Source organism: Procambarus clarkii, chromosome 62 (assembly GCF_040958095.1).
Source record: "Procambarus clarkii isolate CNS0578487 chromosome 62, FALCON_Pclarkii_2.0, whole genome shotgun sequence".
In the NCBI taxonomy this organism is placed as follows: Eukaryota; Metazoa; Arthropoda; class Malacostraca; order Decapoda; family Cambaridae; genus Procambarus; species Procambarus clarkii.
Window position 1 is genome coordinate 14655514 of NC_091211.1, and position 12329 is coordinate 14667842.

Here is a 12329-nt window from a genome sequence, read left to right on the forward strand (position 1 = left end):
ACTAGGTAAGGGTATACTGGGATAGGCTTGGCTACGGTAGGCTAGGAAGAGGTAAACTAGGATAAGCAAGGCTGTGCAAGCACTATGCACAGCTAGAATGAACTATGCTAAGATGGTTTAAGCTGGGCTAGGTTAGGATAAGCTGAGTCATGCAGGGCCCCGATTGACCAGTGGAGTCTAATAGTCTAACCTTCTAGCTAGTTTGCTGACCTAAGAGTGTAAATGCCTAGCCCCTAACCTGAGATATATACAAGAGTTGTTACGTTCTTGTACAGCCACTAGTACGAGTAGCGTTTCGGGCAGGTCCCTGGAATACGATCCCCGCCGCGAAGAATCGTTTTTTCATCCAAGTACACATTTTACTGTTGCGTTAAACAGAGGCTACAGTTAAGGAATTGCGCCCAGTAAATCCTCCCCGGCCAGGATACGAACCTATGACATAGCGCTCGCGGAACGCCAGGCGAGTGTCCTACCACTACACCACCTGCTGCAATATTATTATAAAAGAAATATTACTTATTATAATCGTAAATACTAAATACCTGTTGTGTTGATTTAGGGGCGACGACGATCGTGGGATCGGATGCGAGCCACAGGTGGCCTACACCATGCTTTCTAAGGCGTCCCTCTCATAACAAAAACAAATCCGTGCATTCATACACAAACAGAGATCCCGTGGTTATGCGAATACTTGCAGTTCTTTTACTTAAAATAATAACAATTAGATTAATAATAATTAACATAATTTTTACTCAAGGTTCATAAAAATCATTTATACTATTTTAAAAGAAGATTTATAAGACATCTAAAAACAGATATACAGACTTTGTGTGATATTTATTTCAACATTATATATTAATAGAATGTTGTAACTATTATTTTTAAATATTAGGTAGTTTCCAGCTACGTATATCGCATATAAACGTTGCAAAAAGATTTAGACTGAATTAACACATTACACATTTATGGAGTAATTAACAACAAAACAATCTTTATTTTCATTGCAGAACATATATCAGAGCATACTAGTGACTCATACATTTAAAATAGTGTGATTTTTAAACAATTCGGTTGTAAACCCGCAGAACCGCCTACCCGCCAAAGACGTAACATAAGAAATGGTATATAATTCATTATTTTAAATTACATATATAATCATTAATAATTTTCGGCAGCTATCGAGGTTCTCCATAGGTAAATTCCTGTACTCTAACAAGATGCTACTTGCTGTTTAGCTGTTTAAATTCTTGGAAAATTGTAATGACCAGCGACATAAAATATAACAATGAAATAGTAGCTGGTAACTGTAGGTGAACGAAAAATTAAATTCCAAATTGATTAGATGTTTTTCTAAATATAAAGATCGACCTGAGGGAATTTTATGAATTATGGACTAATTAAACAAAAAAATAGGTAATTTTACTTGAAGAACAGATACCAGAGAATAGTTAGTGAGTACATTTATATTGTATAATGGGAGAAAGCCCCTGGTAGCCGCGAATTAAAATAACCACCTACATTAATTGATAACTAGGAAATAGTATCTGGAAACTTTATCTGAACGAAAACACAATACCAATTTGTTTAGATGTTTTTCTTAATATAAAGATCAACAGTAAGGAATCTTATTCATTATGGACAAATTAACAAAAAAAAAACGATAATTTTCATTGAGGACCATATATTAGAGCATACTTAGTCACTTATATATTAAAAGTATTGTGTATTTTGAACCATTGGGGTTGTAAACAAACAGAACGGCCTACCCGAAAAGTCGTAACATAAAATGTTGCATATGTTTGCTAATTTATTATTTGATAAATGATTATTATTAATTTACGACAACTATAGAGGTTTCCCATTAGTTAAATTACTGTAGTCTGACTAAATGCTACTACAAAACATATATAAATCCTGGGAAAGTCACAATGACCAGCGACATTACAGCATAGAGGGTTAAATAGTAACAGGCAACTGTCGGCGAACGAAAAATTCATTTCCAAATTTATTAGATGTTTTCCTAAATATAAAGATCGATAGGCTGGAATTTTCTGGATTATGGCCTAATTAAGGCAAAAATATATATATTTTTACTTGAAGAACAAATATCAGAGCATAGTCAGTGAGTTATAGAATAATAAGAGTGTGGTATTTCATTGTATAACAAGAGATAGTCCATGGAAGCGAAAATAGACGTAGTTTTACACAAAATAACGTCCAAAAACAGCCGTAGAGTCAAACGGCAAATGTTGACGTTCTTTTTAAGAGGACAGGTTGTTGAAACAACATTGTCATATGTCTTTTCTTGGATCTAAATAATACGAAACCTCGCTCTATGATTTGAAGTTAAAATCCTCATATATGGTAATAAAGTGACTTTTTTCACGTTATTCATGTAGTGTGATTTTACGTATATATATTCGTTTTTACCAATATTTCGATACTACTTCATGTTTTCTCACGATGTGTGATTTGCCCTTCAAATCTCAGAATTTCGCAAATTTTGCATTTTTAAGCAAATTTTCTTGCTTATATATATGCATGATATATGCAATATGATATGCTTATGATATATGCAATAAAAACAGAACTTCTCCCCTTTTCAATATCTTACTCTGTATTTTAACGAGAAACATATAGTTGATTGGAAATGAAGTATTTAAGGTTAATTTCTAATCAATTATGTGTTTGCATCATTTTTATCGTATATTTAATGAATTAATAACAATAAACTGAAAATTCACAAAAACGTGGAAAAACGGCAAAATATTGCCTAATTCGATGATATTTTGTTTAAATCACATAGAGGAAAATGGGATGATAAACATCAAAATATTGCTAAATTCGATGTTTTTTAGTACGATACAAAATCCAAAAAAACTTGCTTAAAATGCAATATTATGCGAAATTCTGAGATTTGAAGGCCAAATCACATATCGTGATACTACATGAAATAGTATCGAAATATTGGTAAAAATTAATATATATTCGTAATATCAAACAACATGAAAAACGTGAAAAAGTCACTATTATACCAAATTTGAGGATTTTAACTACGAATCATAAAGCGAGGTTTCGTATTATTTAGATCCAAGAAAAGACATATGACAATGTTGTTCCCGATACAAATGATAAAAATCAATGTGTTTTCATTAGAATTAACTAAAATGTTCCTGATTTTCCGTTTATATTACCGATGGAAGATGTACACATAAAACCGTTCTAATCCGGCTGAAACGTCGACATATGCAACAAAACAGAACTTCTCCCCTTTTTAATATCTTACTCAGTATTTTATCGAGAAACAAATAGATGATTGAAAATGAAGTATTTAAGGTTATTTTCTGATCAATTATGTGTTTGCATAATTTTTATCGTATATTTAATGAATTAATAACAATAAACTGAAAATTCACAAAAACGTGGAAAAACGGCCTAATTCGAACATATTTTGTTTACGATATGTGATTTGGCCTTCAAATCTCAGAATTTTGCAAATTTTGCATTTTTAAGCAAGTTTCCTTGCATTTTGTTTTGTACTAAAAATCATCGAATTTAGCAATATTTTGACCTTTATCATCCCCTTTTCCTTTGTGTGATGTAAACAAAATATTATCGAATTAGGCCGTTTTTCCACGTTTTTGGGAATTTTCAGTTTATTGTTATTAATTCATTAAATATACGATAAAAATTATGCAAACACATAATTTATCAGAAAATAACCTAAATACTTCATTTTCAATCATCTATTTGTTTCTTGTTAAAATACTGAGTAAGATATTGAAAAGGGGAGAAGTTCTGTTTTTTTTTTTTGCATATATCGACGTTTCAGCCGGATTAGAACTGTTTTACGTGTACATCTTCCATTGGTAATATAAACCGAAAATCAGGAACATTTTAGTTAATTTTAATGAAAACACATTGATTTTCATCCTTTGTATTGGAAGCAACATCTTTATACGTCTTTTCTAGGGTCTAAAAAATACGAAACGTTGCTCTATGATTCGAAGTTAAAATTCTCAAATTTGGTATAATAATTACTTTTTTCACAATTTCATGTAGTTTGATATTACGCAATTATATTCCTTTTTACCAATAATTCGATATTATTTCATGTAGTATGACGATATGTGATTTGGCCTTCAAATCTCAGATTTTCGCATAATATTGCATTTTAAGCAAGTTTTCTTGCATTTTGTTTCGTACTAAAAATCATCGAATTCAGCAATATTTTGACGTTTATCATCCCCTTTTCCTTTATGTGATATAAACAAAATATCATCTTATTAGGCAATATTTTGTTGTTTTTCCACGTTTTTGTGAATTTTCAGTTTATTGTTATTAATTCATTAAATATACGATAAAAATGATGCAAACACATAATTGATTAGAAATTAACCTTCCACACTTCATTTTCAATCAACTATTTGTTTCTCGATAAAATACTGAGTAAGATTTTGGAAAGGGGAGAAGTTCTGTTTTTATTGCATATATCGACGTTTCAGCCGGATTAAAGCGGTTTTACGTGTACATCTTCCATCGGTAATATAAACGGAAAATCAAGAACATTTTAGTTAATTCTAATGAAAACACATTGATTTTTATCATTTGTATTTGTAACAACATTGTCATATGTCTTTTCTTGGATCTAAATAATACGAAACCTCGCTCTATGATTTGAAGTTAAAATCCTCGTATATGGTAATAAAGTAACTTTTTTCACGTTATTGATGTAGTGTGATTTTACGTATATATATTCGTTTTTACCAATATTTCGATACTACTTCATGTTTTCTCACGATGTGTGATTTGCCCTTCAAATCTCAGAATTTCGCAAATTTTGCATTTATAAGCAAGTTTTCTTGCATTTTTTTTGTACTAAAAATCATCGAATTTAGCAATATTTTGACCTTTATCATCCCCTTTTCCTTTGTGTGATGTAAACAAAATATTATCGAATTAGGCCGTTTTTCCACGTTTTTGTGAATTTTCAGTTTATTGTTATTAATTCATTAAATATACGATAAAAATTATGCAAACACATAATTGATCAGAAAATAACCTTAAATACTTCATTTTCAATCATCTATTTGTTTCTTGTTAAAATACTGAGTAAGATATTGAAAAGGGGAGAAGTTCTGTTTTTATTGCATATATCGACGTTTCAGCCGGATTAGAACATTTTACGTGTACATCTTCCATCGGTAATATAAACCGAAAATCAGGAACATTTTAGTTAATTTTAATGAAAACACATTGATTTTCATCCTTTGTATTGGAAGCAACATCTTTATACGTCTTTTCTAGGGTCTAAAAAATACGAAACGTTGCTCTATGATTCGAAGTTAAAATTCTCAAATTTGGTATAATAATTACTGTTTTCACAATTTCATGTAGTTTGATATTACGCAATTATATTCCTTTTTACCAATAATTCGATATTATTTCATGTAGTATCACGATATGTGATTTGGCCTTCAAATCTCAGATTTTCGCATAATATTGCATTTTAAGCAAGTTTTCTTGCATTTTGTTTCGTACTAAAAATCATCGAATTCAGCAATATTTTGACGTTTATCATCCCCTTTCCTTTATGTGATATAAACAAAATATCATCTTATTAGGCAATATTTTGTTGTTTTTCCACGTTTTTGTGAATTTTCAGTTTATTGTTATTAATTCATTAAATATACGATAAAAATGATGCAAACACATAATTGATTAGAAATTAACCTTCCACACTTCATTTTCAATCAACTATTTGTTTCTCGATAAAATACTGAGTAAGATTTTGGAAAGGGGAGAAGTTCTGTTTTTATTGCATATATCGACGTTTCAGCCGGATTAAAGCGGTTTTACGTGTACATCTTCCATCGGTAATATAAACGGAAAATCAAGAACATTTTAGTTAATTCTAATGAAAACACATTGATTTTTATCATTTGTATTTGTAACAACATTGTCATATGTCTTTTCTTGGATCTAAATAATACGAAACCTCGCTCTATGATTTGAAGTTAAAATCCTCATATATGGTAATAAAGTAACTTTTTTCACGTTATTGATGTAGTGTGATTTTACGTATATATATTCGTTTTTACCAATATTTCGATACTACTTCATGTTTTCTCACGATGTGTGATTTGCCCTTCAAATCTCAGAATTTCGCAAATTTTGCATTTATAAGCAAGTTTTCTTGCATTTTTTTTGTACTAAAAATCATCGAATTTAGCAATATTTTGACCTTTATCATCCCCTTTTCCTTTGTGTGATGTAAACAAAATATTATCGAATTAGGCCGTTTTTCCACGTTTTTGTGAATTTTCAGTTTATTGTTATTAATTCATTAAATATACGATAAAAATTATGCAAACACATAATTGATCAGAAAATAACCTTAAATACTTCATTTTCAATCATCTATTTGTTTCTTGTTAAAATACTGAGTAAGATATTGAAAAGGGGAGAAGTTCTGTTTTTATTGCATATATCGACGTTTCAGCCGGATTAGAGCATTTTACGTGTACATCTTCCATCGGTAATATAAACCGAAAATCAGGAATATTTTAGTTAATTTTAATGAAAACACATTGATTTTTATCATTTGTATTGGAAGCAACATCTTTATACGTCTTCTCTAGGGTCTAAAAAATACGAAACGTCGCTCTATGATTCGAAGTTAAAATCCTCAAATTTGGTATAATAATGACTTTTTTCACAATTTCATGTAGTTTGATATTACGCAATTATATTCCTTTTTACCAATAATTCGATATTATTTCATGTAGTATCACGATATGTGATTTGGCCTTCAAATCTCAGATTTTCGCATAATATTGCATTTTAAGCAAGTTTTCTTGCATTTTGTTTCGTACTAAAAATCATCGAATTCAGCAATATTTTGACGTTTATCATCCCCTTTCCTTTATGTGATATAAACAAAATATCATCTTATTAGGCAATATTTTGCTGTTTTTCCACGTTTTTGTGAATTTTCAGTTTATTGTTATTAATTCATTAAATATACGATAAAAATGATGCAAACACGTAATTGATTAGAAATTAACCTTAAACACTTCATTTTCAATCAACTATTTGTTTCTCGTTAAAATACTGAGTAAGATATATGAAAGGGGAGAAGTTCTAGTTTTATTGCATATATCGACGTTTCAGCCGGATTAGAGCGGTTTTACTTGTACATCTTTTAGTTAATTCTAATAAAAACACATTGATTTTTATCATTTGTATTTGAAACAACATTGTCATATGTCTTTTCTTGGATCTAAATAATACGAAACCTCGCTCTATGATTTGAAGTTAAAATCCTCATATATGGTAATAAAGTGACTTTTTTCACGTTATTCATGTAGTGTGATTTTACGTATATATATATTCGTTTTTACCAATATTTCGATACTACTTCATGTTTTCTCACGATGTGTGATTTGCCCTTCAAATCTCAGAATTTCGCAAATTTTGCATTTTTAAGCAAGTTTTCTTGCTTATATATATGCATGATATATGCAATATGATATGCTTATGATATATGCAATAAAAACAGAACTTCTCTCCTTTTCAATATCTTACTCTGTATTTTAACGAGAAACATATAGTTGATTGGAAATGAAGTATTTAAGGTTAATTTCTAATCAATTATGTGTTTGCATCATTTTTATCGTATATTTAATGAATTAATAACAATAAACTGAAAATTCACAAAAACGTGGAAAAACGGCAAAATATTGCCTAATTCGATGATATTTTGTTTAAATCACATAGAGGAAAATGGGATGATAAACATCAAAATATTGCTAAATTCGATGTTTTTTAGTACGATACAAAATCCAAAAAAACTTGCTTAAAATGCAATATTATGCGAAATTCTGAGATTTGAAGGCCAAATCACATATCGTGATACTACATGAAATAGTATCGAAATATTGGTAAAAATTAATATATGTTCGTAATATCAAACAACATGAAAAACGTGAAAAAGTCACTATTATACCAAATTTGAGGATTTTAACTACGAATCATAAAGCGAGGTTTCGTATTATTTAGATCCAAGAAAACACATATGACAATGTTGTTCCCGATACAAATGATAAAAATCAATGTGTTTTCATTAGAATTAACTAAAATGTTCCTGATTTTCCGTTTATATTACCGATGGAAGATGTACACATAAAACAGTTCTAATCCGGCTGAAACGTCGACATATGCAATAAAACAGAACTTCTCCCCTTTTTAATATCTTATTCAGTATTTTATCGAGAAACAAATAGATGATTGAAAATGAAGTATTTAAGGTTATTTTCTGATCAAGTATGTGTTTGCATAATTTTTATCGTATATTTAATTAATTACTAGCAATAAACTGAAAATTCACAAAAATGTGGAAAAACGGCCTAATTCGATGATATTTTGTTTAAATCACATAAAGGAAAAGGGGATGATAAAGGTTAAAATATTGCTAAATTCGATGATTTTTAGTACAAAACAAAATGCAAGAAAACGTGCTTAAAAATGCAAAATTTGCGAAATTCTGAGATTTGAAGGGCAAATCACATCGTGAGAAAACATGAAGTAGTATCGAAATATTGGTAAAAACGAATTGGAGAGTGATGCAGAGGCTCAAGTGAGTGATGCAGAGGATCAAGAGAGTGATGCAGAGGCTCGAGAGAGTGATCCAGAGGCCTCAGGAGAGGGATTTAGAGGCTTAGGAGAGTGATGCAGAGGCTGAAGAGAGTGTTGCAGAGGCTCAAGAGAGGGATGCAGAGGCTCAAGAGAGTGATGCAGAGACTCAAGAAAGTGATGCAAAGGCTTAAGAGAGGGATGCAGAGGCTGAATAGAATGATGCAGAGACTTAAGAGAGGGATGCAGAGGCTGAAGAGAGTGATGCAGAGGCTCAATAGAGTGATGCAGAGGCATAAGAGAGGGATGCAGAGGCTGATGAGAATGATGCAGAGGCTTAAAAGAGTGATCCAGAGGCTCAGGAGAGTGATGCAGAGACTCAAGAGATTGATGCAGAGGCTCAAGAGAGGGATGCAGAGGCTGATGAGAGAGATGCAGAGGCTTAAGTGAGTGATGCAGAGGCTTAAGAGAGGGATGCAGAGGCTCAAGAGAGTGATGCAAAGGCTGAAGAGAGTGATGCAGAGCCTTAAGAGAGGGATGCATAGGAGGCTCCAGAGAGTGATGCAGAGGCTGAAGAGAGAGATGCAGAGGCTTAAGAGAGTGATGCAGAGGATGAAGAGAGTGATGCAGAGGCTCAAGAGAATGATGGAAAGGCTTAAGAGATTGATGCAGAGGCTCAAGATAATGATGCAGATCCTCAAGAGAGTGATGCAGAGGATCAAGAGAGTGATGCAGAGGCTAAAGAGAGTGATGCAGAGGATCAAGAGAGGGAAGCTGAGGCTTACGAGAGTGATGCAGAGGCTGACGAGAGTGATGCAGATCCTCAAGAGTGTGATGCAGAGGATCAAGAGAGTGATGCAGAGACGCAAGAGAGTGTTGCAGAGGCTTAAGAGAGGGATGCATAGGCTCATGAGAGTGATGCAAAAGCTGAAGAGAGTGATGCAGAGGCTTAAGAGAGGGATGCAGAGGCTGAAGAGAGTGATGCAGAGGCTTAAGAGAGGGATGCAGAGACTCAAGAGTGTGATGCAGAGGCTCAAGAGAGAGATGCAGAGCTTTAAGAGATTGATGCAGAGGTTCATGAGAGTGATGCAGAAGCAAGAGAATATTGTAGAGGCTTAAGAGAGGGATGCAGAAGCTCAAGAGAATGATGCAGGGGGCTCAAGAGAATGATGCAGAGGCTTAAGAGAGGGATGCAGAGGATCAAGAGAGTGATGCAGAGGCTTAGGAGAGGAATGCAGAGGCTGAAGAGAATGATGCAGAGGCTTAAGAGAGGGATGCAGAGGTTGAAGAGAGTGATGCAGAGGCTCAAGAGAGTGATGCAGAGGCTGAAGAGAATGATGCAGAGGCTTAAAGTGAGTGATGCAGAGGCTTAAGTGAGGAATGCAGATGCTCAAGAGAGTGATGCAGAGGATGAAAAGAGGGATGCAGAGGCTCAAGAGAGGGATGCAGAGGCTCAAGAGAGTGATGCAGAGGATGAAGAGAGGGATGCAGAGGCTCAAGAGAATGATGCAGAGGCTCAAGAGACTGGTGCAGAGGATGAAGAGAGGGATGCAGAGGCTTAAGAGAGTGATGCAGAGACTCAGGAGAGGGATGCAGAGGCTCAAAGGAGTGATGCAGAGGCTCAAGAGAGCGATGCAGAGGCTCAAGAGAGTGATGCAGAGGCTCAAGAGAGTGATGCAGAGGATCAAGAGAGTGATGCAGAGGCTCAAGAGAGTGATGCAGAGGACCAAGAGAGGGATTCAGAGGCTCAAGAGAGGGATTCAGAGGCTTAAGAGAGTGATGCAGAGGCTGAAGTGAGTGTTGCAGAGGTTAAAGAGAGGGATGCAGAAGCTCAAGAGAGTGATGCAGAGACTCAAGAGAGTTATGCAGAGGCTCAAGAGAGGGGTGCAGAGGCTTAAGAAAGTGATGCAGAGGCTCAAAAAGAGGAATTCAGAGGCTTAAATGGGTGATGCAGAGGCTCAAGAGAGTGATGCAGAGGCTCAAGAGAGAGATGCAGGGGTTCAAGAGAGTGATGCAGAAGCTCAAGACAGTGATTCTGAGGCTTACGTGAGTGATTCAGAGGCTTAAGAGAGAGATGCAGAGGCTTAAGAGAGGAATGCAGAGGCTCAAGAGAGGGATGCAGAGGCTCAAGAGAGGGAAGCAGAGGCTGAAGTGAGGGATTCAGAGGCGCAAGAGAGGGATGCAGAGGCGCAAGAGAGGGATGAATTTTCTGTTTATTGTTATTAATTTATTGTATATACGATAAAAATGATGCAAACACATAATTGGTTAGAAATTAACCTTAAATAATTCATTTTCAATCAACTATTTGTTTCTCGTTAAAATACTGTGTAAGATTTTGAAAAAAGAGAAGTTCTGTTTTTAATGCATATATCGACGTTTCAGCCGGATTAGAGCAGTCTTACGTGTACATCTTCCATTGGTAATATAAACGGAAAATCAGGAACATCATAGTTAATTCTAATGAAAACACATCGATTTTTATCATTTGTATTGGAAACAACATTTTAATGTCTTTTCTAGGATCGAAGTAATACAAAACCTCCCCTTATAATTTGAAATTAAAATCCTCAAATTTGGTAATATAGTGATTTTTTCACGTTTTTCATGTAGTGTGATTTTACGTAAATATACTCGTTTTTACCAATATTTCGATACTACTTCATGTTTTCTCACGATATGTTATTTGGTCTTCAAATCTCAGAATTTCGCATAATGTTGCATTTTTAGCAAGTTTTCTTGCATTTTGTTTTGTACTAAAAATCATCGAATTTAGCAATATTTTGACGTTTATCATCCCCCTTTTCCTTTATGTGATTTAAACAAAATATCATCGAATTAGGCAATATTTTGCCGTTTTTCCACGTTTTTGTGAATTTTCAGTTTATTGTTATTAATTTATTATATATACGATAAAAATGATGCAAACACATAATTGGTTAGAAATTAACCTTAAATAATTCATTTTCAATCAAATATTTGTTTCTCGTTAAAATACTGTGTAAGATATTGAAAAGAGGAGAAGTTCTGTTTTTAATGCATATATCGACGTTTCAGCCGGATTAGAACAGTCTTACGTGTACATCTTCCATTGGTAATATAAACGGAAAATCAGGAACATCTTAGTTAATTCTAATGAAAACACATCGATTTTTATCATTTGTATTGGAAACGACATTTTAATATGTGTTTTCTAGGATCTAAGTAATACGAAACCTCCCCTTATAATTTGAAGTTAAAATCCTCAAATTTGGTAATATAGTAACTTTTTTCACGTTTTTTATGTAGTGTGATTTTACGTAAATATATTCGTATTTACCAATATTTCGATACTATTTCATGTTTTCTCACGATATGTGATTTGGCCTTCAAATCTCAGAATTTCGCATTATATTGAGCAAGTTTTCTTGCATTTTGTTTTGTACTAAAAATCATCGAATTTAGCAATATTTTGACGTTTATCATCCCCCTTTTCCTTTATGTGATTTAAACAAAATATCATCGAATTAGGCAATATTTTGCCGTTTTTCCACGTTTTTGTGAATTTTCTGTTTATTGTTATTAATTTATTGTATATACGATAAAAATGATGCAAACACATAATTGGTTAGAAATTAACCTTAAATAATTCATTTTCAATCAACTATTTGTTTCTCGTTAAAATACTGTGTAAGATTTTGAAAAAAGAGAAGTTC

General features: G+C 33.0%; 1 long non-coding RNA gene across 1 annotated transcript in view; it reads right to left on the reverse strand.

Moving 5' to 3' along the window:
- Window positions 1-670, reverse strand: part of LOC138354212 (uncharacterized) — a 9253-nt gene extending 8583 nt beyond the window's left edge. Inside the window, exon 1 of the long non-coding RNA XR_011223471.1 lies at window positions 543-670. This is a non-coding gene — a long non-coding RNA (uncharacterized lncRNA). The remainder of the gene's footprint in view (window positions 1-542) is intronic.
- Window positions 671-12329: the final 11659 nt, after the last annotated feature.